At 42.4% G+C, this 27925-nt stretch overlaps 1 pseudogene; it reads right to left on the bottom strand.

Moving 5' to 3' along the window:
- Window positions 1-569: 569 nt before the first annotated feature.
- LOC136120158 (3-oxo-5-alpha-steroid 4-dehydrogenase 1-like) overlaps window positions 570-27925 on the bottom strand; it is a 99677-nt pseudogene continuing 72321 nt past the window's right edge.

Here is a 27925-nt window from a genome sequence, read left to right as displayed (position 1 = left end):
CCTGTCCTGCCAGTGAAGTCACCTGGTGGACCAGGCTGCAGCAGGTACCAGAGGCCCTTTGCACCAGCCTCTGATGGGCGCCCCCTTTCTCTGTGCACAACTTCTCTGCCTGCCCAGCACCCAACAGTGAGAGGCTGTGGGTACACTGTGGGTACCGAGGCCTCTCCGACCTAGTGGGATGAAAGGGACACAAAGACAGAACATACCTCCATGGGGAGGACGGGGCGACATCGCCTTTGACCTTAAACCCATTGCTGTAGGGGGTTGTGTAAGCGGTACAGAAACGTTTTGGTCCATAGAGGCAAACCCAAAATCACAGGAGGGTCAGCCGCAATTACAGAGTTCCAGATTCCTGACCTGGTATGCAGCAGCATAGTTCAACCTGCAATTTCAGTTTGATTAGACTGTTATTAGGTAGCAAACAAATTTGCTAGGGGAAAAAACCCCTTGAGCAATCTTGAAAAAGATGAAATAGCAGAAAACTTACAGAGACATAAATTTATTTATATAATCCCAAGAGAAACATCATCGAAAGCTTCAAGTTGAAGATAATTCCATTGACAATGAACTTAAAACAAAAACAGAATCATCATTTTTCTGAATTTTGGATAATCTTCAAATATCTCATGGTACCACTGGTGATGCTGCTGAGCCCTGGTGAACAGGACACACAAGGTGAACAGAGAGAAAGCCCAGCCTTGAATGGACCAGCTGGCGAGGGTGTAGACGCACCACTGGACGGCTTCTCAGAAGTAGCTGGCTGCAGTGATGTACTAAACAATCCCTCTCCTTAGTGTTTTACGTCTGGTCTCCCCTGGTTTCCTGAAGTTCCTTAGGCCATGATCTGAATGGATGTTTATCAGCATGCCTGTCAGCCACACGACAAAACCTGTTAGAAATCAGGGGTCAGTGAGCCAGTCGTCAGCATGCACTGCATACTGGCTCAGGTGTCTACTCTACAAGTAGCCAGTTATAGGTGCAGAACACGAATGCCAATATAAAGGCGTACAATGGTGTGGGCTTTCCAACTCGGATCTGAAAAGGGGGAAATCAAGGCCCGTTGCACATAGTGGACGAGGAACATGGCCAGCAGGATGCAGTTGTGCCGGTGGTTGAGGCGCTCGGCAGGCGGGGTCGGCCCGGCGAGGAGTGGCAGGGCCCGCGAGGGCAGTTCCTGCACCGCCCAGGCAGCCTGCTCGGGCAGCCGGAAGGCGGAGCGCACTAACGCGTAGCGCCCGTAGGGCCAGCCCACCAGCTTCAGCAGCACGTAGCACAGGAAGCCCGGGGCGCTCTCCAGGTAGGCGAGCGCGTTCAGCAGGAACGGCTCAGCCAGCTGCACTGCTGCAGGCGTGCTCCGGGGCCCGTGCTCCGGGGCCCGGCCGCGACGGGGCACTTATAGGGCCGCTCTGGGAGGTGGTGCGGGAGGCGCGGTTACCTGAGGTCTGCGCCGCCCCCAAAGCCCGTGGCTGAATCAGCCTCGCCCTGGCGGCCCCGAAGCAGCCCACGAATACTTACTGAGCAATGCTTAATTTCGTAGGGACGTGGGCATCGTAGACAATACAGGGATGAATCTTTTGGGTACTGCACTATAGCCTGTTAACATTGAAAGTAACACAGTTCTTTGCTTGTGGAAAAACGCTGGATGATGGATTAGAACAGGGTGCACAGACTTTCTGTAAAGGGCCAGCTAGTAAATATTTTAGGCTCTGCAGGCCATACGGTCTCTGTCTCAGCTACTCACCTCTGCCGTTGTTGCACAAAAGCAGCCATAGATGGACGTGGCTGTGTTCCACTAAAACTTTATTTGCAAAAAGCAGGCAGTGAGCCAGATTTGGCCCATGGATTGAAGATTGCCACCCGCTGGACTCGTAAAGTAGGATTTACCTCTTTGAAGAAGAGAGGCAGTATTTCGCTATTTTTCACTGACATCAGAGTTTTGGTTTTTGGAAACTTTTTTTTTTTTTTTTTTTTTGCGGTACGCGAGCCTCTCACTGTTGTGGCCTCATTGCGGAGCACGGGCTCCGGACGCGCAGGCTCAGCGGCCATGGCTCACGGGCCCAGCCGCTCCGCGGCATGTGGGATCTTCCCAGACCGGGGCACGAACACGTGTCCCCCGAATCGGCAGGCGGACTCTCAACCACTGCGCCCCCAGGGAAGCCCCCAATGAAGCTGTTTGGATACACACAGAACTGAATTTAGATGGATCGAATTTCATTTCGATCCATTTAGATGAATGAGAATTGAAGGTTCATCTTCTAGTTCATTCAGTTACACATTTTGTTTTTTTGTGTGAGGTTAAGGAAGAACAAGATTCTCATAGAATCATAGTTGCAAGTGTTACAGATATTAAAGTAGCTCAATTCTAAATTACTCTTCAATCAGAAGGCAGAATATAGGTTTTATTCTGAGGCTACCTCCCCACCCTGCCCGCCGAAAGAAGATCACTCTGGCAGCACAAGTAAATGTGTGGGCATTCTCCAGTGTGTTAAAAGTTTCATGTACAGTATATTTGAATATGTATTTTTTTCTCATTTCAGTCTCTAAGATAATAAAGATTCAATTTCGTTTAAAAAAATATTTCTCAAATATCCAGCTGCCTCTTTGGAACCGTATCTGGGGAGCAGAGTTTGAAAACCACAGGTTTAGAATCAGACGTGGGCGGAAATCTAAGTTCTGCTAGTTACTTGCCACAGGCTGGTAACCCTCAGTTTTCCATCTGAAAGATAGGCCTAGAAATACCCACCTTGCTCTAGTTGTGAGGACTGAGTGAGCGTGTAAAACACCCAGCACATAGTAGTCTCTTAATAAATGTCTTTTTTTTTCTCTCTCCTGTGACTTAAAACATAATCACAGCCCTTCTTTTAAATTATATTGTGTGTGGCTGCATTCGATTCCAATAGGTATGGTTTCATTTACCTTTACTAGAAATTTTCACCATCTTAAAGGAACGCTTGACTGACTAGGATCTCTGCCTGCAGAAATGCCAATTACTCCCCCAAAAGGAGTGGGTTTGGGTGGGCCCCTCACCCTGTTGTGGTTGTGATTCCATCTTCTGGCCTGACAGTGAAGAGGAGTTTGGAGCGATCCATCCATCCTCCCAGGTAGAGGATAAGAATTTAAGAGGCTTATTCACACAATCAGAAACAAGGGCAGTGAGTGTGCAGACTTTCCTTATTAGATTTTTATGCCAACTGCCCCATCTCTGTCTGGTCTCTTTAGAAATTAGCAGTAAAAGCCATGTACCAGAAGGGCCAGTGTGCACACCTTTGGAGAAGCAAGGATGTGAACAGCAGGGAAATGAGGGAGGGCTTGTGCCACTTGGCAGCCAGACTTGTAGGGATAAGGAGAAAATCCACAAGACTCAGGAAAAGTAGTATCCCTTGAAAAAGAAAAGAGAAATAGGCTGAGTCCTTAGGAACCAAAAGTAGTGAGATCCCAGCAAGCCAAGCTTGGCACGGGTGTCCTTGGGATTTCACAGAAAACCCCCGGTAGTTCCCTGACCATTTCAACTGGGGTCATTTGTCTTCAGCGAGTGAAAGTACTGTGGCTGTTCGTATAAGTTTCAGGTTTACGGGTCTCAGGTGCTGAGTGGCCCAAGGAAATTGGTCCTGAAGCCAGGGTCCAGAGGGCAGCCAGACAGGATGCTGGGGGCCCGGGAGGTTGTGGTAGCGAAGTCGAGTTTCATTTAAAATTACTCTTAAACTAATGAGTGGTTTTAAGCAGGAGGTGATAGGACCTGATCTACGTTTTGAAATCTTGCTCTGGCTGCTGCCACGGAGCCTGGATTATACAGGGCGGGAGGGCAGCCGGGAGGAGGACCTGTTGGTGAAACTCATCCATGTCCCAGCACTAGATGTGGGTGGCTTGGTCTGGGCGTCAGCGAGTTAGGATGGCTTCTCCTTGCCAAGCCCCCGAGGCTTGCTTACTTCATCCAGTGATGTTAGTGGTAGTGGTAGTAGTCCTTTCTTTTCATGCCTGAGAACCAGCTGTTGCAGTTCAGGGCGGCTAAGTTTTATATGGTCACACCCTGAACGACTTGAACCCAGGTCAGTCTAAACTCAAAGCTCACACTTCCCTTTCTTCCCTTGCCACGGTCAGAAAAAACAGAGGGCAAGTCCAGATTGTCCAAGTCATAAACCGATAGGAGTTCTTTTGATCCTTTAAACAATTGGACCACATTCTCCTGTAACCAGTGTTTCTTTCTGGGCGCTACAATAATGTTTATAAGTTAAGATGGAGCTATTGATCAAGTAAAAGGGCTTGACCATTTAACTATTTTGAGGACTTTAAATATAGGTTTGACGATATAAGCATCATGCTCAAGGTAGAGGCTTAAAAATGTTCAAAGACACAAACCCTAAATGACAGTTTCTAAGGTTTTCTAACCAGAAGGGCAGTGCCGAAAAGTTGTTATTCATTTGATTATATCCAAAAGGAGAGGGAGGGAAAACGAGGATACCTCCATGTTCTAGAGAATTAAAAAATATAATTTTCCTTATGATTCTAAATAATGGTGCTCCTGAGTGTCTAGTGAGCAACGCATTACAAACTGGAACTGGATGCCTATCATTATAAAACAATATCCATGAAACATGAATAATATGGAATAGTAGAATAATAAATTTTTACACAAGGCAGACTAAAACCTCTTCGGTTTAAATGTAGATGTAAATTGCTTAGGTGGACAGTAATATGAGGTCTGGCTAAAATGAATGGGTTTCCCTTTTGCCTCTGGTTCCGGGTCTATGTGGGCAAAGTGCTGGGAGCTAAGCCCTATGCTTTGGGATATTTCTTCCTTTGGGGAATCTCAGGCTTAGCATCCTGGTTTTCAGTGATTGCGATGAGAAGTCACCTTTCTAATGTGGAGGCTGCAGGAAGAGACACCAGGAGTACAAAATAAGGCCAGAATCAAGGGTGTCCAGAGAAGCTGATGGCAGAGTGCATCTCCTGGGGCCTCCAGTGTCCTTGGCCCCTTAGTGCAGATGCTCAGATGAATTTGTGTGCCTGGAACACAGACACTCAATTAAAAAAATAAGCAAACACCAATTTGGAGCTTACTGTGTTTTCTCTTATAACTCACTTAATCCTCATAGAACCCTCTAAGATAGGTAGTACTGTTATCTTTACTTTACAAATAACAAATTGAGATGCAAAGAGGTCAAGTACCTCACCCAGGGCCCCAGAAATAGTAAGTTGTATGGCTGGGATTTGATTTAAGGAAGTCTGACACCCAACTCTGTGCTCTTAGTGGCTGCCTGATCGCTTCTTAATATCTGTGAACTGTTGAATTGAGTGTCTGGTGCTTTGACTTTTCAGGATAGAATCCTGCATTTGCTTATGCCAGGGATTTTCAGAGTTAAGTTGCTGAAAGCTTTTCTGGGATCCCTTATTTGATTGTCCATAATGTTGTTAGAATTACCACATCTGCTTTCAAAATTAGTAACACCCCCAATCCACTGCCTCCTGAACATTCTATTCATTTACTTTATTTTTCTTCATAGCACTTATCACCATCTACCTTGATTTATTTTTGTTTTTGCCTGCCACCCCTGACTAGAGTGCAGCCTTCTGAGCCTTGTGTACTGCTTAGTCTCCAGCAAGGAGAACGCTGCCTGGCACAAAGGAGATGCTCAGTACAGATATGAAGATTCATGGCAAGTACATTGGTGCCTTCATCTTGGCCATCTAAAATCCTTGAACCTTTCAGAAGGCTTGCTGCTCCATCCCACCCTTACTGCATGGGACAGTGAAACATCTCAGGGGCATCAGGAGCCTGGAAGTTGTAATACTAAGGCTGAGCTCTTCTAATTGTCACGTGTATGGAAAATTCTTTTGCTTAAAGTTAACAAGAAGACCTCTTACCACCTTAAAGAAATGACCTCTTTCCACCTTAAAAAATATACTTCATGTCTCCCAGAATCCTCTGTACTCTTAAAAATCGACTCCACTCCTTACAAATCAGAATTTGGCAGACCTCTGCTATGCATGAGGGAGCTGGTGCCTGTGTTCAGTTTCTGGTGCCCAGATACCTTTTCCTAGGTACTTAGAGTAGAATACTCTAGCTGGGAAAAGGCTTTTCTGTTTAGAAGGCCACAGGGACTTGTCAAAAGTGTTATTTGTGGTAGGTCAGAGATACTGTATTTAGCATGGGTTTTTATTGGCCTTTAGTAGTCAGAATATTTGTTGAACTCTGAAATACTTGTGAACCTGCTTTACAGTTTGTTTGCCTTCATTTGCCTTCATTTGTTCTTAATGATTAAAAGTATGGGCTCTCAAGTCCAAAAGATTTGGGTTCAAATCCAGGTTCTGTCACATTACTAGCTGGTATCTGTTTCCCCATCTCTAAATTGAGGATAATATTACCACTGTAAATCAGAACACATCACTCTTCCATTTAACTGTTTTAAGGGGCTATCCCTCTTGCTGAGATGACGTTGTCTCAACCACTGTATCAATTAGGATTGGAATTGTTTGGAAAATAGTGGCTTTGACAAGATAGATTTTTTAAAAAATAAATATTTATTTATTTACGGCTGCGTTGGGTCTTTGTTGCTGCATGCAGGCTTTCTCTAGTTGTGAGCAGGGGTTACTCTTTGTTGTGGTACACGGGCTTCTCGTTGTGGTGGCTTCTCGTTGTGGAGCATGGGCTCTAAGAGTGCGGGCTTCAGTAGTTGCGGCGCATGGGCTCAGTAGTTGTGGTGTATGGGCTTAGTTGCTCTGTGGCATGTGGGATCTTCCCAGACCAGGGATCGAACCCGTGTCCCCTGCATTGGCAGGCAGATTCTTAACCACTACGCCACCAGGGAAGTCCCAACAAGATAGATTCTTTTTCCCCCCCTCAGGTAGGTAACTCCAGAAGTCATTAGGTCCCCAAGATGCTTTTGCTTTTGTGTGTGGACTTTAAACTCATGGTTCAAAATTGCTGCCAGAGCTCCTGCCATCACTTCTGCATTCCAGGCTGCAGGACGGAGAAAGGGCAGAAGAGTGTACCTCCCTCATGGGAGACTTTTCAGACTTTCTGATTATATTTAATTGACCAGAACTTGGTCACATTGCTATACCTAGCTGCAAAGGAACCTGGCGAATATATCATTTTTTCACTCAGAAACAGAATTCTCTGCAACTAACTGCATTCAGCCATTCCTCACATACCTCTATCTCTCTGGGTCCACTTCTCTTGAGATTACTAGCAAGGGTATTCTCTGCTTTGTGTATCTTTTCTGTATAGTTTCCTTTATTCATACTTTCGGCTTCCTCATACATTTAGGTTCCTATGATTCTTCATGGTCATGAAGTTACTTAATGCCTTTGTTTTTTGTGTTCTCTCAGCTTCACTTCCTGCTTCTAACTGCTTCATCTTCTCAGTACTTTTCCATTCATATCTTGGAGAGTGCGAATGATTGGTCTGGGCTAGCCTAGCTCTTCCTGCTGGGCCCCTCCGTGGTTGTTGGCCAGCTGGAGGACGGACGGCCTGCTAATTTAATCAGCTGTGGCTATCTTGCTTATGGGTCTTTTTATCTGCAAGTGTGTGGAGGCAGAGCAGGCTTTATAATGGGACCAGCATGCTTGCTCCTTCACAAATGGAACTTCCTTTGGCAGTGAGTTAGAGATAAATCTTAAAATGATAAACCTTAAAATTAAAAATCTTAACATGAGTGAATTTTAGATAGTGTGTAGATAGTCAACAAGTATCAGTAACTAACATCTGATTGAGAAGTGATTATTTAAAAGTACAGGAGGGTATTTAAGGCATACACCAGTATCCCTCAAATGCTTGCATATCCTGTGATATTTCTTGCTTTTATTCATGTTGTCACTTTCATCTGGAATGATCTTTTCCTCTTCCGTTACTCCCTTTCTCCTAGCTAACTCCCAATCTTTTAAGACTATTTGGGGATCCGCCCCCTACAAAGTCTTTCTGACACTCCTGTAATGGGTTCCGTTCTCCTACTCAGTTTCTCTAAAACCCTTTGTGCATACCTCTTATTATGCTGGACCTGTTTATCCTGCTGTTCTCCGTCACAGGTCTGTTAAATAACTGCTCTCTCCTGAGCTGGAAGACTGTTGGTGCCAGGGTTGGTCTTATTTATCGTTGTATATCTAATATCTGCTTGCCTAGCAATGCCTGACACATTAGTGATGCTCAGCAAAAATTTTTTTCTTTTTCTTGGATTGAAATTTTTTTTTATCCTCAGTTCATGACAAAAAGTAAAAGGAATAAATTTGCCAAGGTGAATTGAACTAATTATTTTAATCTGGTAAATTAGAAGGGCATTTCTTTCCTGCTTCCAATTCTTCTTTAATCAGAATTTTCAGAAGGAGAACTGTTCTTATCTTCAGTATTGAGCCAAGATTCTGCTCTTGTTTAGAAATTACACATGACTTTTAGTGCCATTTTGCAGAAGATTGGCTAAAATTTTGCTGGCTTGAGATCTATAGATTCCGATATGACTGTTTATGTTTGTGTTTGATTTTTTTGCTAGGTGACTTTTCAAATCTCTGAGATTATTTCTGCTAGATGTCTTTTCAAATATTTGCGTTTGAATTTCACAGAGAGATATGTGCTGAAGTTATTTTTTAACAGGTGAGGGCTGTGATTCCTTTTTGGATTACTGGTTGAATCCTTACATACTTCATCCCTGGACAGTTGTAGATTGCTTGGGAAGTATAGGTGCTCTTGGGATGATGGTGGTACCGTTACAATTGAAAACATTTTGGAAAATGCCGAAAGACCAGTTTTGCTAGTTTTGCTTTAGACGTAAATGTTTCTTTTCAGGTTGATTATCACTATCCTTTTTCCTAGTCTGAGGAAGCTATAACTTAGATGTTGAGGAGCAAACTCCTCCGCGTTTTGTAAACAAAAATTCATTTTATTTTGTAAATACAAGTTTGAGTTTTTTAGAAAAGTTAACTTATTTCCCAGTGGGGAAAGTAACCTTTCAAGTGTGCCAAGGGAGTTGTTAAATAATTCACTGTTAATGTTTTCAGCGGCTACACTAACAGAAGGCGATGCGGGTTCTGAAGTCCGTGGCGTTCCCAAAGGTTTGTTTCTGTGTCTGGAGGAGTGACTACAGCATAATGACAGACGTAATCTTTACTCAGAGATGATTCCACCCACTCAGGACTCTGGAGCACCTACGTACCTTGGAACGCACTGAACCGGTCTTCTCTCCACAGTTTCCCAAATCCTGCACCTTTGCCCCCAGCCCACTTGTTTTGGGATGCTGTCAAGAGAAAATGCTAGATCTTAGCTTTACTTGGGAGTAGCTAATCCAGGCATGGGCCTCATTTGAAGGTGATTTACTGCTCTCCCTACCCCCATCTTGTCACCCAAGTTCTAACACACACCTGTGGTACTCAGAAGCGTTGACTTGGCTATATTAACCTTTTATTTTCATCACATGCAAAATTACAGAGGAGAAAATAAGGAAACATGGCTGTCACCTTGCCCTATATCAGAATGAGGGATTGCATGGCACCTCAAAATATTCTAAAAACAGCTCCTTTAGAAAAAGAAAATTAATGTGTTTTTTCATCCCCTGATGGAACGGAAATTTGTTATACCTTGAAATCAAGTTTTTTTCCAGACTGTATAGTATTTTCTGCCGTCTTGTTGAAGATTTTTTTTCTCCTTTATTTTCATGCTTACCTTTTGAAGTTTCTTAGGGAAAACAACAGTAAAATGTAAGTAATCATATTAATTTCAAATTGAGTATTCCTTTTCTCTTTCTCTGGATTAGACTTTTTTTTCTGTAGCCCTGTCTTAACAGACTGTAACCAATCTGTGACTTGCTCTTGACAGCACTTCTTTTCTGCACTTTCGTCAGATGAGGCAGCAAAGAAGGTGAGATTACTCTGAAGGTTATTGCTTTTGAAATAATATCCTTTCGTTCTTCCTCAGGTGAGTCTAGATGGAGATTTATGAATGCTGATATAGAGGCCACTGGGTCAGAGTTTATCTAGGGTAGAGATCCATTCTTTCCTTGGGGATGATTACTCATCTTTCATTGCAAGCTATGCGTTCTGTCCCATGGGTTTTTTTTTTTTTTTTTTTTTTTGCGGTACGTGGGCCTCTCACTGCTGTGGCCTCTCCCGTTGCGGAGCACAGGCTCCGGACGCGCAGGCTCAGCAGCCATGGCTCACGGGCCCAGCCGCTCCGCGGCATGTGGGATCTTCCCGGACCGGGGCACGAACCCATGTCCCCTGCAACGGCAGGCAGACTCTCAATCACTGTGCCACCAGGGAAGCCCCTGTCCTCTGAGTTTTTTAAATGGGTTCTTGCCAATAGAGCATCTATATACGGAAAGAATATGAACTAATCATTTAAAATTTATAACCACTTACTATAGCATGACCCAAAGAAGTTTCATTATGCTTTTAAATATCCCTTTTTATTCGACTCCCTCTAATGAGAGTAAAGAAGCCCGTTCCCGAGAACATTACTGTTAGAATGAATTTGGAGTTTGAGCAATAGATGTGCTGCTTGGTTTGAGGTCAGATGTTCAGGGATAAGGCAGTATTTGTAAGGATTAGAGGTTAGAGAGAAGGAGGAAATACGGCTAGTGAGAAAAAAATTACACAAAATAAGTTGAGGGTTTTCAAGGGTAATAATTTTGACAATCCCAGTAACAGTACTTGTACATTTTGGGAGTGTGAAAAGGATTGGAAAGTAGGTTTTTAGTAACTGAAGAATAAATACGTCTCCCCCCTTTAAAAGGTCAATCTCTTTTTAAGATTAAGCTCTTAAAAAGAGCTCTAATGACAAATGCTGGGTCTCTTTCTTTTAAGGCCCCGGGGAAACCCGCTTGTTAAAACTGACTATTTCTTAGAGTATTGCTCTGTACCAGTTAGGGTTAGTCGGTTGAGAGAGACACACAGTCTTTAAACAAGTTAGAGGTTTATTTCTCTTTCATGTACACAGTTTGGAGGAGGCTGGTATGGCAGCTCCACTGCCCTTTGAGTCTCCTGGTTTGCTCATCCTTGGGCTTCACATCCCGTGTCCACTGTTCTCGGGGCTCCTCCCAATCTAAGGCCCCTGCTGGGGCTACATGAAATCTCAATTGCAGAAAAAGAAGTAGGAAAGGCAGAAGAGTAAAAGGGTCCTTCTTAGAGTCAGCTCACTTTACGCATCCTTCACTTTATGCATCTCATTACAGAGAACTGAGTCACGCGACAGTCCCCAGCTGCAGGGATGGCGGGGAAATAGACTCTTGTTCCAGGTGACATAAAATAAGATAGTTATCTTTCACTTGGGGAAAATAAGCTTTCTAGATTACTGGGAGAGCTGTTAAATAATTCATTTTGTACAAAAGTAAAAATCAGGGTAATTTCCAAAGGTAGAAGGGAGAATAAACGATGGGCAAGGTAGTGAGTATTCTGTCATTCAGCTCTGAGGAGGCCAGTGGCATTGCCCTGGGGTGTTTCCAGTAGTGTATTTTATGCAGAATAAAGAAACCCAATAGTGCCATGGTGGTAATGATACCTTAATAATAGAAATGATCCCCAATATTAAATCGTCAGCCATTCATGTGAACAGTAGCACCCGGAACTTTTTGAAAGTTTAGAGTTTAAGAACTTTACACAACAAATTATCTCATGAGTTTGGTTTTTCCATTGCTGTAATTTTTAATTTTGAATGTCTGTGCAATGTAGCCTTGGCTTTCAGTATTTTCGTTACCAATTCCTTTAATCATACAGAATTAGTTTCTTATGGCCATCTGAAGAGGCTGGATCATTTTGCAGAATCAGTCTGATACGAGTTTTTGGCCTTCTTTTCCAAAGGAACATCTCTTTGGAAGCCTTTTTGGCTACCATGGGAATCGGGGATCTTGTGTCTCTGCTTCCTTGGTGCAGCGGATACAACCATGATTGCCAGATTTGGGCATTATAAACTTCACAGAGAAGCTTTTGCTTGCCAACAGTAAACCATAATAACAGTGTTGGACTGTATAAAGTTAGAGTTGTTTTGACTACATACCGATTTAATGTGCTAAAAATATTCCTCCAGTTAAAGAAAAGGCAATAAATCAATACTCGTGTTTGGTATACATGGTATTGTGAGTGGAAATGAGTTTTAGGAGTCTGAACTTGATTTGGGTATGAGAAATTGTGAACTCTTAATTTGAGTGCTGTCATTGATATTCTGAGACCAAGGACCTTAGGCTTCTCTTTAAATTCAGCCCATTCAAAACTTTTAGTATATAACCACGAGCTTTTACTTTTTTTTTTTTTAACAAAGGTTAGTTTTCTGTAAGCATTGTAGACATTTATGATCTAGTAAGAATTGAACTAAAAAAAAATAAGTGCTTATAAAACTGCTTCTAGCAGTCAAAGAATTAATCATTGAAAATTAGATATTAGAGCAGGATTTAAAGAAATGTAATCAAACCAATACAATAAATCACATTCCTTAAATTATGCTATTGAATTAGAGATTGAAGTATCTGCTTTATAGTCCCATGATAAAGCACTATGCTACATACTTTATTATCTCTGTTTTATTTGAGCTGGCCTAGAAAAAGCAGAGAGAAGGAAAAAATTTCAGCCACTTGCTCGTGAAGCAGGTGTCAAAAGACAACAGATTCTCTTTAGAGAGAGAAGCAAGACAAGAGGGGAGAAGTCAGTTCTATGGAACAAACGTTTAGTTGTAATCTCTTATTTTAATCTTGTAGAGAATGTCTGAATGTATCCAGATCTCATTTGCTGTCTGTAGAATTGGCATTTACACGGTAAGCAATGTATATTTTTTCGGTACCAAATGTCATGAAAGTATAAATGAAGAACTGCGTGCTGGAGAGTGTATGGAGCTATGGGAATTGTCCTCCACTGCTGGTGAGAGTGTAAATTTATACAGCCACTTCGGAAAATAATAAAGTTGAGTACCAGAATGTTCTATGACCCGCGCAAATCTACTCCTAGGTGTGTACTTCAGAGAAATTGTTGTGTAATTATAAGAAGACCTGTGCAGGGAAAGCTCCAGCAGAAGTATTCATAAAAGGAAAATATTAGAAATAATGCAAATATCCATCAGTAATAGATTGGATTGTGGCATTTTAGTTAATTTCATAGGATACCATACAGCAGCAAACACCATAAACTAAAAGTAATATATGAACTACAGCTATAATACACAGTGGTTACATTTTACAAATATAATGTTGATTAAAAAACAAATCACAGGGCTTCCCTGATGGCGCAGTGGTTGAGAGTCCGCCTGCCGGTGCAGGGGACGTGGGTTCGTGCCCCGGTCCGGGAGGATCCCACGTGCCGCGGAGCAGCTGGGCCCGTGGGCCATGGCTGCTGGGCCTGCGCGTCCGGAGCCTGTGCTCCGCAACGGGAGAGGCCACAGCGGTGAGGGGCCCGCGTACCGCAAAAAAAAAAAAAAAAAAAAACAAATCACAGGAAAATACATGCAGTATGATTTGATTTCTACAAAGTTCGAAAACGGCAACACTAAGCAATACATTGTTTTAAGGTTACATAAATAGATAAATTATAAAGAAATGTAAAAATTCGGATGTCGTCACCTCTAGGGCAGCAGTCCTCGACGGGGGTGGGGATGGGGGGGTGACGATTTTGCCCTCCAGGGGCTATGTGGCAATGGCTGGAGACGTTTTTGTTGCTTCTCCCGAGGGTGGTGGTGGCATGCTACTGGCATCCACTGGGCGGAGGCCAGGGGTGTTGCTAAACATCCAGCAATACACTGGGTAAGCACTTAGTAGTTATCTGGCCCAGAATGTCAGCAGTGCTGAGGCTGAGAAGTTCTGCTCTAGGAAAGTGGAGGCGAGGAAAAGGCTTTAAAAGTTTTAGTGATGTTCTGCTTCTTAACTTGAATGGTGGGCACATGGTGTTGTCTTTACAGTTATTCTTTAAACAACATATTTGCTTCATATACTTTTTTGTATGTATGATATACTTCACAACACAAAAATATAGAAAATGTTAGTGTATTTTGGAATTTTTTTTTTTTATGAGTCTGTCAGTTGACTCCAGTGCCGTGAGCCAGCCCATTTCGTAATTCAGAAATATAAGGATGTGTCTATGTAGATGACCATTAAAGAACTTTTCTAATGTAAAGACTCAGTGACAAAGTATCTTGACTTTTTCCCTTTGAAGGCCTAGGGAGGGGATTCTGAGAGTGAACAGGAAATGGAATGATGTTTATTTTTGAAGACCAAATTATTTTCTGTGGAAGGGTTTAAAAAGACTTAAGGTGATTTTGTTTCTCATCCACCTTGCACAGAGGAGTATGAATATGTGTGCACAAGAAGTTTAAGGAAATTGTTTAGAATGAATGAAGCAAGAGCTCTGAGTAAAAGATATGACCACAGATTGCCTAGCTGTGCTTATCTTTGTACCTTCCACAGCGTTTGGCACACGGTAGGTGCTCAGTAGCTATCTGTTCAGTTATACTGGTGTGAGCACCGTTTTCAGTTTTGCCTTACTTTGAACTTAGAAAAAGCACATTTTCTTTATTCCTTTTCTCACTTGTGTTAGCTGCTTGTCTCAGCTGAGTATCTTTTTATGTATTTTATGTTTTCCCTCAAGATGCTGGATTTTGTGTATATTTGCCATCTCAAAACAAAATTGGGTGACATTTATCCGCAGTTAGATGAATAGATTACTTGGGGCTAGACATGTTTTCTGTTGTTTATCTGAAGTTACTTTGTTAGTATTTTTGTTGTTGATGGGGGGGTCCTTGAACAAAGCTGCCTGTTTGAGGAGTCCCATGATGCGCAGGAAAGGCCTGACTCCAGGACCTCTGAGTGCCCGGGCACTGGCTGGCAGCAGACCAGCAGAAGTACCGCCTCAGCACGAATGCCTGCAGCTGTGGCCGCTCGAGGCTGTCAGCCGGCTGTGCTTCTCTAGACGGGAGATCTGAGTGTGGGCACCGCGGGAAGTCAACACAACAGTGTATTTACCACTAGAACTTGAGAACACCGGGACTGTTGATGTCAGGAATGGTGCTTGGTCATCCTCAATTACCTAGCACTTAGCCTGGGCCTGGGACCATGCAGGTGCTCATCTCTGCTTATTTAGTGAAGAAGCTCTTGCTGTGGACTAATTCTAAGGCAGATAAAAATTGTCCTTAAAGGAGAGTGCTGTGGAGAGATTTGTGCTCCTACCCAGAATTCACGTGTCGAAGCCCTAACCCGCAGTGTGATGGTGTTTGGAGATGGGGCCTTTGGGAGGAAATTAGGTTTAGATACAGTCGTGAGGGGGTGGGGTCCTTGTGAGGGGATTAGCCCTTAGAAGAGACATCAGAGAGTTTGCTCTCTCTCTTTCCCTGTGCTGTGAATCAGGAAGGCAGCCTTCCATAAGCCAGGGAAAGAGCTCTTACCAGAACCCGACTGTGCTGGCACCCTGATCTCGGACTTCTAACTCTAAGACTGTGAGAAATGTCTGTCGTTTAAGCAACCCATTCTATCATAATATGTTATAGCAGCCCAAGCAGACTAAAACAGGGAGGGGAAAAAAAAATCTTGTGAATTGTAAATAAAGGACATAAACAAACATGAAAAACTTATTAGTACCTGTTGAAAAGAAATGCTAAGTTTTAAGTAAAACAAAATAGAGGAGGAAACTAAAGATTATGGGTGAATGTCTGAGACGATGGTGATAGGTAGTTGACATGACTTTTATTTCTATATGCCTCTAACGTTGCTAAAAAGCAGATTAAGCACTTAACTAAGGAGAGAAAAGCCGTACTTCTTACATATTTGGGATCCATAATCTGAAATGAGCCAAGACAAAAATGGAATGTATACAGGACAGACACGCTGAAAACTTCCAAGGTATAAAAGTAAATGTGTTGGGCTTCCCTGGTGGCTCAGTGGTTAAGAATCCCCCTGCCAATGCAAGGGACACGGATTCGAGCCCTGGTCTGGGAACATCCCACATGCCTCGGAGCAACTAAGCCCGTGCGTGCGCCACAACTACTGAGCCTGCACTGTAGAGCCCATGAGCCACAACTGCTGAGTTTGCGTGCCTTAACTGCTGAAGCCTGCACACCTAGAGCCCACGCTCCGCAACAAGAGAAGCCACCACAATGAGAAGCCTGTGCACTGCAACAAAGAGTAGCCCCCGCTCGCCGCCGACTAGAGAAAAGCCTGCTCGCAGCAACAAAGACCCAACACAGCCAAAAATAAATAAAATAAAGAAATTTATTTTTTAAAAAAAGTAAATGTGTTGTATGCAGGTGAGTGCATTCTGAACCTTGTATATTAAACAGTTTAATGAAAACCATTACTCAGAGAAAACAAAGGCTGTCCTTTGCATGACATCCACTTTTCTCTCCGGTGTTTGGAGTGGACAGAGCTTTCTCTAGACATCGAAAGGAAATGATGCTTGTTTAGAGAGCCTTAACTCAGGAAGCTGAAGAAAACAAATCCTACCTCAGTTTTCTAGGCAGGGATCTTAAGGCGTGGGTAGAGAAACTTACGCACTATCAGTGATGGAGTGATAGCCGCTCCCAAACCCAAATGCTAGGACAAATTGAAACAGAGCAAAACAGAAGAAGGTCTTTAGATGAAGCATCTGCTCTGAGGAGATAACTCCCTTTCCTGTGCCCTGTAGCACAGGACAGAGTGTGTTCTCTCAAATGTGATATCCTGACATCTTACAAAGAGGTAATTTAGTTTTTGAAACAAAAGAAGACCTGTTATGTGAATCTAGACTATTTTGGGTATTAAACAACATTCACTGGGTTCTGGTCAGGAAGAAGAAGGGGAAGTAAGTCCAGGCCAAGAGTTTACATCACAATTGTGGGTCTATGGTTTTTTTTGAAATTCGAGCAATGGCAACAGGCCATACTTGAGAAAGTGATCTTGAAATGAACCTTTGGCAGTCAGGTGTGGATTAACTCCGGGCTAGAGGGCATGCTAGGGCATAGTTTAGGACTCCCCTTTGGAATGTCGGGGTAAATACCCTCAAAGGGACTTGCAGGTGTTCCCAGACGTCTCTGAGTTGGGAACTGTTACTGTTATCAGAGCCAGAGCACCGTGGTGGACAACCAGCTGGTGGTGGCTTGAAGTGGGGTGAGGATTGGAGTGATCATTTGGGCATCTAGCCACCTTCCTTGTTGGAGTGCGAACCCCTTTGGTCAAAACTGAAAGCTCGGGGCTTCCCTGGTAGCGCAGTGGTTGAGAGTCCGCCTGCCGATGCAGGGGACACGGGTTCGTACCCTGGTCCGGGAAGATCCCACATGCCGTGGAGCGGCTGGGCCCGTGAGCCATGGCCGCTGAACCTGCGCGTCCGGAGCCTGTGCTCCGCAACGGGAGAGGCCACAACAGTGAGAGGCCCGCGTACCACAAAAACAACGACAACAACAACAACAACAACAAAAAAACTGAAAGCTCGGAGGCCAAGATGAATGAAGCCGGGCCAGTTAATCGTGCCTCCTCCAGGATGGTACTGTTTGAAGCACACGGACCCTATGGGCTGATTGTTCCCTCTCCGTACCCAACCCCTGCGTGAACTAAAACTCAATCTAGTGATGAATGAGATTTGAACTAAATAATAGCAGTAAAATATTTTGTGTGGCTAGTGATTTTGGTTAATAATAAGAGCTTTAAAAACTCTTTAAATTCTTCTTTTGACTTTGCAGAAAGTATCAAATGCTGTTTTACTAGCAGAGAAAACATACATCATTTACAACAATAACAGCATTTGTGAAAATGGCATGTAGATTCATCCTGAGATACAGATGCATTCAGTAGTGGGTAGTGATTATCCTTTTACCGAGCTGTAACATTTGCTTGTACCTGCAAATGTACAATGTACATTGTACAATGTACAATGCTCATATTCAACTTCTGTGACTTTATTTTTAAGGAGGGGGCAGGGAGGGCTACCTATTAGAATAAATCGCACAACAGTTGCATATCATTATTAATAATACTATTAGTAATATTGTATATTATTAAAACTGATTTTAATCTATCTCTTTAAGTCTGAACAAATCCTGCCCTAAACTTTGAGTTTTTACAACATATAGTGCCACTTGTAAGGACACTGTATTTGTTTCCTTTTTGCTGCTGAGACAAATTACCACAAATTTAGTAGCTTAAAGCAACATGTATTTATTCTCTTATCATTCTGAAGGTCAGAAGTCTGAAGTGGGTCTCACTGGGCTAAAAACCAAGATGTTGGCAGGGCTGCTCTAGAGGACAGGAGGCTCTAGAGGACAATCTGATCCTTACCTTTGGTGGCTGCCTATATTCCTTTGCTCTTGGCCCCCTTCTAGCAGTGGCATCACTTCAGCTTCTCCATTTGCCACATCTGTTTCTGTCATCACATCTTCTCTAACACGTCTAATAATCCTCTCTCTCTCTTTATAAGGACCCTAGTAATTAAATTGGGCACACCTGGATAATCCAGGCCAACCTTCCCATTCCCATCTCAAGATGCTTAATCACACCTGTGACACCCCCTTTTTGCCACGTAAGGTAACATAGTCATGGGTTTTGAGGATTAGGACATGAACATCTCGTGGAGGAGGGGAAGGGAAGCAGCATGCTGTGTACCACAGGCACCAAAGAAGAAAGTATAGAGGACTCAGTAAAATCTGTCATCATTCCTGGAGGGAAAGGAAATCAAGGTAGGCAATCCTGATGCCGGGTTTAGGATGTTACTGTCAGTAAAACACCAAAGTTAAACACGTGTCAGACAGACTGGCAGTCCCGCCTATGGGCTCTGCAAGTCTTTGCTCTGGGAACAAACTAAAGAGCAGCTTTAATACATGACCATGTGGAGAGGAGTGGTGTTGACTGTCCCTGTTTTCTGTGCTCCTTGAAGGCTCCAGATTAAATATTTATTGTAAATTGTGCGGGATGCTGAGATGTCTGCAGTCCTAATAAAGAAATGAAAAACTCCAAGACAAAGGGAGGCACATGTTAATTGAAGAAATTCAGCATTATTGGAGACCTTAATGGAACGGAAATGAATTAAGTTATTGGTTTGGCTGTTTTAGTGAAGATCAAAATAACAGTGGCTTAAACAGAGTTAAGTTTCTATTTCATATCAGATTCTAAGCTGGTAGTCAGCTTGGAATCTAGCCCTTTGCTTCATGAGTCCTTTAGGGACTCAGTCTCCTTCTAGCATGTTCTTCCATTGCCTAGTTTATTCTGCTCCTGTGCGGGTTGAAGACAGCTCACCACTCCCGTGTCTGTTAGGTTTTTGGGAAAGAGGAATGGAGGCCAAGCAGTTCCCTTTATGGGTGTGACCTGGAAGTTCTACACACTTCCCCTCACCTCCCAAGTCCCGGAAATTGAGTCACATGACTGTGTCACTGCAGGAGAGGCTTAGAAATGGGGGCTCTGGTGAGGAGCTAAGACTCTGGGGATTCTATTCCTAACGGGGAGAAGAGAATGGACATTGGGGGACAATTTGCTGTCTCGTGAGGAAATAAGCTAAGGCAAATTGATCTGCACTTCAGCTTCACACAGGGCAGTATACCCTGAGGAAGGTGTGGAGGAGAGTCAGCATTGCTGGTAGCCATTGCCAGTGCACACGTTGAATGAGCACCTAGTGGGGCAACAAGAGTGATTTTGTGTTTGTGACAAGTCCGCCTTCTGGTTGGATGGATAACTGAGGCTTTACGGGCCAAGATCAAATCTAGTATTTTATTTACACATATCAGCATATTATATGTACTTTTGTGCACAGACACGTGGTTAGTGCACATTTGTATTTTGACAATTTTATTTTGAAGGGTGTAAGTGGAAGGTTATATGCTTTATAATCTAGGAGGTGAGAGTTGATGATTGCTTGCTTTCTTTAATAAACAAAATAATGTGCTCAAGTAGAGCAAGAATATCTGGCTAATGTTGCTAACTTTCCTGGCAGGGGGATTTAAAGTTTGAGGTTTAATGAACTTGTTGAGAGCCACAAATATCCATCAACTCTCTGTTTATACAGTAAGAGAGTTACACCATGAAATGTGTGAGATTGACAGGAATGCCATGCTTTTTTTTTTTTTTAAATCATCTTTTGAAATTGGAGCCCATATGAGAACAAGATAAAATCTGTTTGGTTTAGGTGTTTTATTATGGGGAATGTAGAATGTATCCTTTCCTCTCACCATCAAGGCTTGTCTGCTGCAGACCTTTGTGACTCCAGCACAGCTCCACTCGGGTGGCCCTTCACGCTGAGTCTGACCCGACTGACCCCACTCTCTTCCCACCCCAAACCCGCTCATGGCCCATGCTTCCTTTCTCCGTGACTGGTGCGACAGCGCACCCAGCGGCCATGCCAGGAACTGAACTCAGTCCTCAGCTCTCCCCGGCCTCATCATCTTATCGGTCCCCAGGTTTGGACCTCTCCCATCCTAGTCATCATCTCTCTTTGCTGCTATTACCCAGGTTCTAGCACCACTATTTTTTGCCGGGAAAACCGTAACAAGCTCCTCCTAGCTGGTCATCCCTTTCCAATCTTGCCCCCTCCCAATCCACTTCTACCTTCTGTAATCAGCATATAACTGTGAAATGCATTTCTGCTTATGCTGTAAATGTCTCAGTAGCCTCCCATGGCTCTTAAGTTAAAGCCCAGAATCCTTAAAGTTTATAAGGTGCCCTGCGTGGGTTGACCCTGCTTGTCCACTTAGCCTTCTCTCTCTATCTCCTCTTCCACCTCCAGCATTGTATATTCCAGGCGTACTCATCTATCTTCAGCTCTTGGTCTGTTCTCTTTTCTATTTCCAGCTCTTTGTACGTGCTATCCTCTCATCCTGGAATGGTGAGCTGTCACCTCTTCTGGGAAGCCCTCCATGACTTCCAATTCCTGGATTAAATGCTCTTTCTAAGGTGTCCCTGTCTTTGCACTCTAGAATCTTTCACCAGCCAGAGTACCTGTATTTCACAGTCTTAGAATTTCCTGTTAATTTTCCTCTAACTGTAAGCTCACCGAGGGCAATGACCCTGTCATTCTGTTTCTCCCTTTACCCCCAGCATCTGATGGCTCTTTACCACCAACATCATTATTTATCACCACTGACATTTACTGAGCACTTACTAAGTGTGCTCAGGCCTTTATAGGTGAAATCATTTTATTCTCTACAATCTTGTGAAGAAGGCACTATTATTGTCCTCATTTGATAGACAACAGGGGCATAGTGTGCTTAAATGTCTTTTCCGCATGGTGGAGACGGGATTTGGAGCCAGAATTTGAGTGGATTTATGCTGAATTCTAAACCCTTACCCAACACACTTTACTACACTCCAGGCAGTAGATGTTCAATATGACTTTGTTGAATTTAGAGTGGTTTCTTAATATTTTCTTTTCTTTTTTTTTTTTTGTCTTTTATTCAAAGACATTTCTGAAAGGGCCAGGCCAGTTATTTTGCGGAACGTCTTTCAGTTTAGACCTGTGTAACTGTTCCATCATGATTAGACTCATGTTAAAAAATTTTGGCAGGAATATTATGGAGGTGACATCGTATCCTCATTGCATCTTACTAGGGGTACAGGATGCCAATTTATCTTATCATTGGTGGTTGATATATTTTTTAAATTTATAATTAACCTAAATCTGGGGCTGATATTTTCTAGCTTTACCCAGAATTCACAGACTACAGCCTACTTAGAGGCTATAGTATCCTTTATGCATTTACGACATCATCTATATTATATCTTTTCATTATAACTTTGTACCGTATTTTGAGGTCAGGCAAGGGACTATCTAAATTCAATACAGCTTGCTGAAGTTTCAGAAATTTTTTTTTTTTTTGACTTGGGATATTTTGATCTAGATGAAACCTTAGAGAGCATTTTCCTTCATTTGGGTTACAGTGTTAATAAACAATATAGTCTATTCCAGGTTCTCTTGGTTAGGCTGTTGTGCAGTTGAAAGCAGAGCTAAGAGTTCAGCTTTCAGGGTGTGCTAGCTGCCTTCACTTTCAAGGCTTAATGGTATGAAATAGTGGCTATAACTGCAAGTCTTTTATCACGAGTGGAGAAGAAATTCTAATGATATATTCTCTGTTAACTCAACTTTATTTATGAAGTATAATATTTCTCATCTCTTGACTGTAGATATCCTGATTTAAAAGGCAACACAAAAAAGAGGCAGTAGAAAATTGACTAGTTACATGGGGATCATTCTTTACAAAGGCCTTTTGGAAAGCTTCATTTGGTTATCATCAATTGTAGCTGTGTGGTTAGGTGGAGGGGCTCTGTTCTTGATAAACGTGTAGAATCATTTAACTTAGGAACTTAAAATGTTTAATATTTCCCAATATAAATGACATGGTGGTCCTTAACAAGAGTGTGTCTGGTTGATGGAAATTTCCACCCTAGGAAATGCGTATTTTTATGTTGTCTCTTTTCACAGATGGTTGACTTTGTTTTCTTTTTTTTTTTTGTTTAAAGTTTTTTCTGTTCTTCTTCTTTTTTTAATATTTATTTATTTATTTGTCTGTGCCGGGTCTTAGTTGCGGCAGGTGAGATCTTAGTTCCGGCATGTGGGATATAGTTCCCTGACCAGGGATGGAACCCAGGCCCACTGCACTGGGAGCATGGAGTCTTAACCACTGGACCACCAGGGAAGTCCTGACTTTGTTTTCTTGACAAATGTTTAGTGTTTAGTCCTTAGGACTAGTACTTTTGTCTTGATAGGGAAAATAATTTGTTTTTGTCAAGGCTTAAAAATTATTTTAGAATGCAGTCACTGTCAAGGATATGGTTTACTTACATCCATAATTTGGGAACACAATTGTGTTTTAGATTTTAAGCAGAGCAAGTAGATTAATATTATGTATATAGAGAATATAATTGACCCTGGTGATCATTTGGTCTTTGCTTTGTAGAACTCAAATTTATTTAAACATTGACTTAGAATATTATACAAAGTGAATCTGAATGAGAGGCTTTATGCTTATTGTATATTGAAGAATCAGTCTGTGTCCTCCGTATTCCTTTGAGTTTAGCTAGGGCTCTGGTGTGTAGTTGGCGCTCAATAACTATGCATTGACTGAATAGGTATATGGTTCTTTGGGTTGGGGAGAAGAGAGAGCTTTGCCCAGACTCCAGGAGGCTCGGGCAGCTCCGGCTATAGCACCAATCACACATTTCACAGATTGTGCACTCTGACTTGGAAGGTCCATGAAGGCAGGGAGTCTTACTTGTTTCGTTCACTGTTGTACCTCCAGTACCTAGATAAATGCCTGACATGTTGCAGGCGCTCAGAGAATATTTTTGGAGTGAATGAATGCATGAACAGAGCTCCAATCAGTGGGTTAGAATTGGTAATACCTGCCCCTGGGATACACAAAGACATTCTAAGAGGTATGCTAGCATTGAGATGATTGTTAAGGAAATAAGTGTCCATCTATATAAATTCTTCTATCACCCCCCTTTCACAACTACCCTACTTCCAGTTAAGAGAGAAGCCACTGCTCTCACTTCTGAGTCTTTTCATGGTGTATTGGCCTCAGATATAAAAACGTGCAGGGCACAAAATAAAGGAAAAATTCAAAATATGGTGTTGAGGAAGTGAACAACTCTAATATGACCAATTAAGTCATTTTCAGTTCTTCGCTTTCAACAAAATTGAAGGCAAGTACACTCAGATTGTCAGCTGGTCACTAAAAATAACATTGATAAGCCACAATATGATTCTGGGTTCTGGACAGTGGGCTAGGAAGCGTACATTCATCTCATTATTTTATACTCCATGATTAAAATACTACCTTTTCCCTTTAGTCTTTAGCTTTTAAAAATTGTGGTTCCTTTTTTTCTGTCATTGCTGTGGAGGTAGAAAGATTTTTTAACAAAATATGCTTCATTATATTTGAATGCTCTCTAGTCTTGTTTTATTTGTTAACAGTGACGGTGATAGGTTAACTGGGACATTTCAACTACCGTTCTTCAGCTTTATCTGGTACAGGTTCAAAATGCAAACTATTAATTATAGTTGGGTTATCACAGAATCGTTAATATTAGATTTTTTGTGCTTTTATTTTTTATAAATGCATAATTCACTTTAGCCTATGATTAATGTTTAAAAAAAAACAAAACAACACAGTGCTATGCCATTGGTCCTGTAATCTCTGCCTTAACATTTCCCCAACAATTGTAGGCAGCAGTATGGAAAATTTGCTATATTGTTATCCTGTTTTTCCACCCCATCACATGAATTCAACCTAGAGGAAAAGATAAGCCAGAAGTTTTACTGCCCAACGACTCCCGTTATGTCCATTATGTTCCCAAATGCTACTTTCTGTTGCTGGTGCCCAGCAAGAGGAATTAAAGTGCCTGTTCATTTCGCTGAATTTCATCATCTAATTTCCTGTCTAAACTTTTAATTTGAAAGGATCACAAACTGAATTTTGCGTGTGTGTGTGGTGGGGGGGGGGAATTAAGCTAATGTAGAACTTTGATAAAACTTTTAACAGATTTAGAATTTAAAAAATGTTTAATGAGCTCACATGAAGTGTACAAGAAGGGGCTCTCAGCTTTGCTGGCAGAAGAGAAAGATCAGTATACTTTACCATTATTTTACCTATTAGAGATAGGAGAAAATAATTGCTGTCATGGGAAGAAAGAACAAAACCTAGCAGTCTAGACATGGAATATGAAATAGGAGTATGGTTATTAACGAAGGAATGAAAATAGATTACTGGGGTTTGGTCATGTTTTAGGGAAGAGACAGTTTTTCGGTACTAGTCCTTTGAGAGTCTAAAAATCAGTGCCATAAAGGCAGGCAGATTTGTGGATTGCAAAGCCAGGTTCTGATTTAGGCCCTGCTGTTTACTTGAATAATGTTGGGCAAAATATTTTATAATCTGGGCCTTGCTATTCCCTTCTGAAAATGATAAGTTTGAATGAAACTCTCACTAAAAATCAGCCCTAATTCTGCTTCTTGTGAATCCAGCCTCATTTGTAAAGCAGCATCGAAACTAGAAGCTTAGATGGTGGCTTAAATCTTAGGGGGAAAAAAAAAAAAAGGTTGTTGAAGAGAGGCTGGAATATCCATTTAAATTTAGGATTGTGTGTGGGAGATGGATGTTTTATGTATAGAAAGGTTTGTTGGAAAATAGATTTCTTAAATGAAAGAGGTTGAGATAGCAGATCCTGAAACGAAATGGCCCTTAACATGCATGTAAGCTTTCATCTCAGAGTACACATTCTTCCATTGACTTAATGATTTTCAGGGGAGACCTTGTATTGAAAACATGCAATATCATGGATAAATGTAGCACATTAAGTATTAATTTAATTTATTACACAATTAATTTAAACATAGCACATTATCCTCTGGGGCACATTAATGGGAAACCTCAACTGGGAATCCAATTAACTAGAGTCTCATTGGAAGTTTTGCTTATTCATTCCTAGATGATAAGAGCAAATGTCTTCCTATTTTCCCTAAAAAGAGGTGGTAGTAATGGTGTGTGTATGTGTGTGTGTGTGTGTGTATATTAGAGAGAGAAGGGGGGGGTCCAGCTTTGTAACAGGTAAATATGGGATATTCACTTACCTGTCCTGAGCCTGTTTTCTGCTATGTAAAAGAGAACTAGAGTGGATATTCTCTAAGGATATTTTCAGTGCATATGCTGTATGATTACAAATGTAATAAATTAAAACCCAGGCTATTGAAGTTCTCTGGGTTTTTTTTTGCATACTTAGTCCCAGTATTTCCATAACCAACATAGGACCAGTTCAATTTGACAAATATCTATTGAGTATCTACTGTATGTCAGTTAAAGTGCTAGACTCTAGAGGTAAGACAGCATCCTGACCCTTTGAGGGAACTACTGATGTTGGAGGATGGAGGGAATGAAAAGTGCCCGCTGAAATGAGAAGGTAGATTGAGACCAGAAAACTAGGCAGCTCCATATAATCAATGGCTCAGTTTCTTCTAGGATAACTTACAGGGTGGGATCTGGATCAGCTAGACAGTGATTGGAGGCATTTGCAGCTGTACTCTGCACCGCCAAGGGGGCACTGGGACAGTTTTAAAGTTAACCCAGGGTATGGGGGTACGTGCTAGGAAATTGGAAGTGCATTCCTAAGTCAAGATGTATGAATGTGTAACTAGTCTTGTGGGTGCTGAGAGTATGTCAGTGAAGTTCTTCATCATTGTTTGGGGACTAACAGAACATACAGGCCACTTGGTCGTAATGTTTATTAAACAGTATCTATTAACTATAAAGCCCTTGACAACAGAGAAGTGATTTACCTCACGCTACAGTCCTAGGTAGGGTCAGTGGAAGGACAGGAGGAACTGTACGGGTCCTAGATGGTGTCAGTTGTGCTAACAGCCATACAACTAATTATTCTGGAAGGCCCTTCTGGGTTAGCTTGATAAATTTGAACATGGTGGGACATCTTATCAAATCTAACTTGTTAAATCATGTGGTCCAACTGGATTGTGAACCACGAACACCAGGCATTTTAAAATAACAGTGAAGTCTATTAATGGGTGTAGTTGGCAAGAAGAAAGTGTCACCTCCTACAGGTCATCACGGTCCAAGGCATTCTCCCACGGGATGGATGTGACTGGCAGTGCTGTGTTGTTAATGACCCCAGTGACACCGTGATGCGCTCCTGTTGGGTCCGTGGGGAAGTCATGTTGGAGTTACCTTCTGACCTGGGAAACACTGTTATCCCTCTGCAGCCCCTGACTCCCAGCACATGAGAGCAGGTCTTGCTTCCTTTGGCCTGTCACCCTCCAGGAGGTGAGATGAGAAGCAGGTGAAACTTTTTTCTCTGGCTCATACTGCTAAGGCCTATGCAGAGAAGCCCAGGGTTTACTCATTAACTAGGCTGCATTCTGAGTACTGAGCTTGGGTGATTTGGGGGAATTGGGGAGTGTCATTAATTGATGACTCAGATTGGGATACATTGAAAAGTGATGATTATATGATTGGGGGCCCATTTCTTCATCTCTCCTGAGCTTGGCATCCCCATTTGTAAAACAAGGGGTTTGACTATGGCACGTGAAAGTTTCGTCCAACTCTATGATTCTGTGTCCAGAAGGATGACCCTTGAGTCATTGTCAGAGTCTCATGTTTGACAACAACCTGAGTTTCATCCTGTTTAGAGCACTCTGCCCCTCTAAGACAGGGAAAATACTCTGTGCATTTCATAAGGAATTTTCTCAAATATGGGCTGAAATCAGGAGGATTTTTATTTCTTAAATAGTAAGTCAGCTTCACCAGAGCCCTGTTGTTCTTTTGGCATTTGTGCCTACTTTGAGACTTGAGTCTTTAATGAGTTCCTGGGCTTCCAAAGGTGAGAGAACAGACTCAGAAGCAGATAGTACCTTTACACATCTCTAAAGAAAACAATTTGGAGTTCTGGAATTCATTGTAATGAATCTGATGTCAAAGAGGGAGTGGTAGCTTGGTATCTGTGTAGTTATGACCATGAAGATAAAACTGCATGGGTTGTGAGAGTGCCAGCTATCCTGAGATAAGGATGGGACCATGGGAATTGGGGTTGGAGGAACCACACTTGCTCTTCTTCCCTTTCTGTGTAGAGAAATGTGGTTTGTCTTGTACCTCTAGGCAGCTCTGGGATGCGGGTGGGAAGGGTGTAGGGAGAAGAGTGCAGAACACAAGGTGCACATTCAGAAGGGGCGACATTAAGGGTAGCCATACCGGGCATCTCGCGGTGGGATGGCTGAGGGAGTGCGTTAGGTGTTTCCTCCCCTCCAGGTCTTGAGCAAAGGTTTGTGTCCAACTTGAAAGCTAACACATGTTGGTTCATTTGGGGAAATGATTTCAGACTGCAGAATAAATTCTAGCGCTTGTCACATTTTTGTGTGTCTGTAGTAACTGAGTCACTTGTACCAGTCAAGGGGGTGTAAACTCTAAGGGTGTTCTGGGTAGACAGCCTTTTCTGTGATTTTTTTTTTTTTTTGGTTAATGTTTGGTATCTGCATTACAGTCTGGTTGCTGGCCTGGAGTGAGAAAACGTTTTGCTAA

The sequence above is a fragment of the Phocoena phocoena genome, chromosome 3, assembly GCF_963924675.1.
Source record: "Phocoena phocoena chromosome 3, mPhoPho1.1, whole genome shotgun sequence".
Taxonomy (NCBI): domain Eukaryota; kingdom Metazoa; phylum Chordata; class Mammalia; order Artiodactyla; family Phocoenidae; genus Phocoena; species Phocoena phocoena.
Note: the sequence above shows the minus strand (reverse complement) of the source record. Positions and strands in the feature narration are given on the sequence as shown.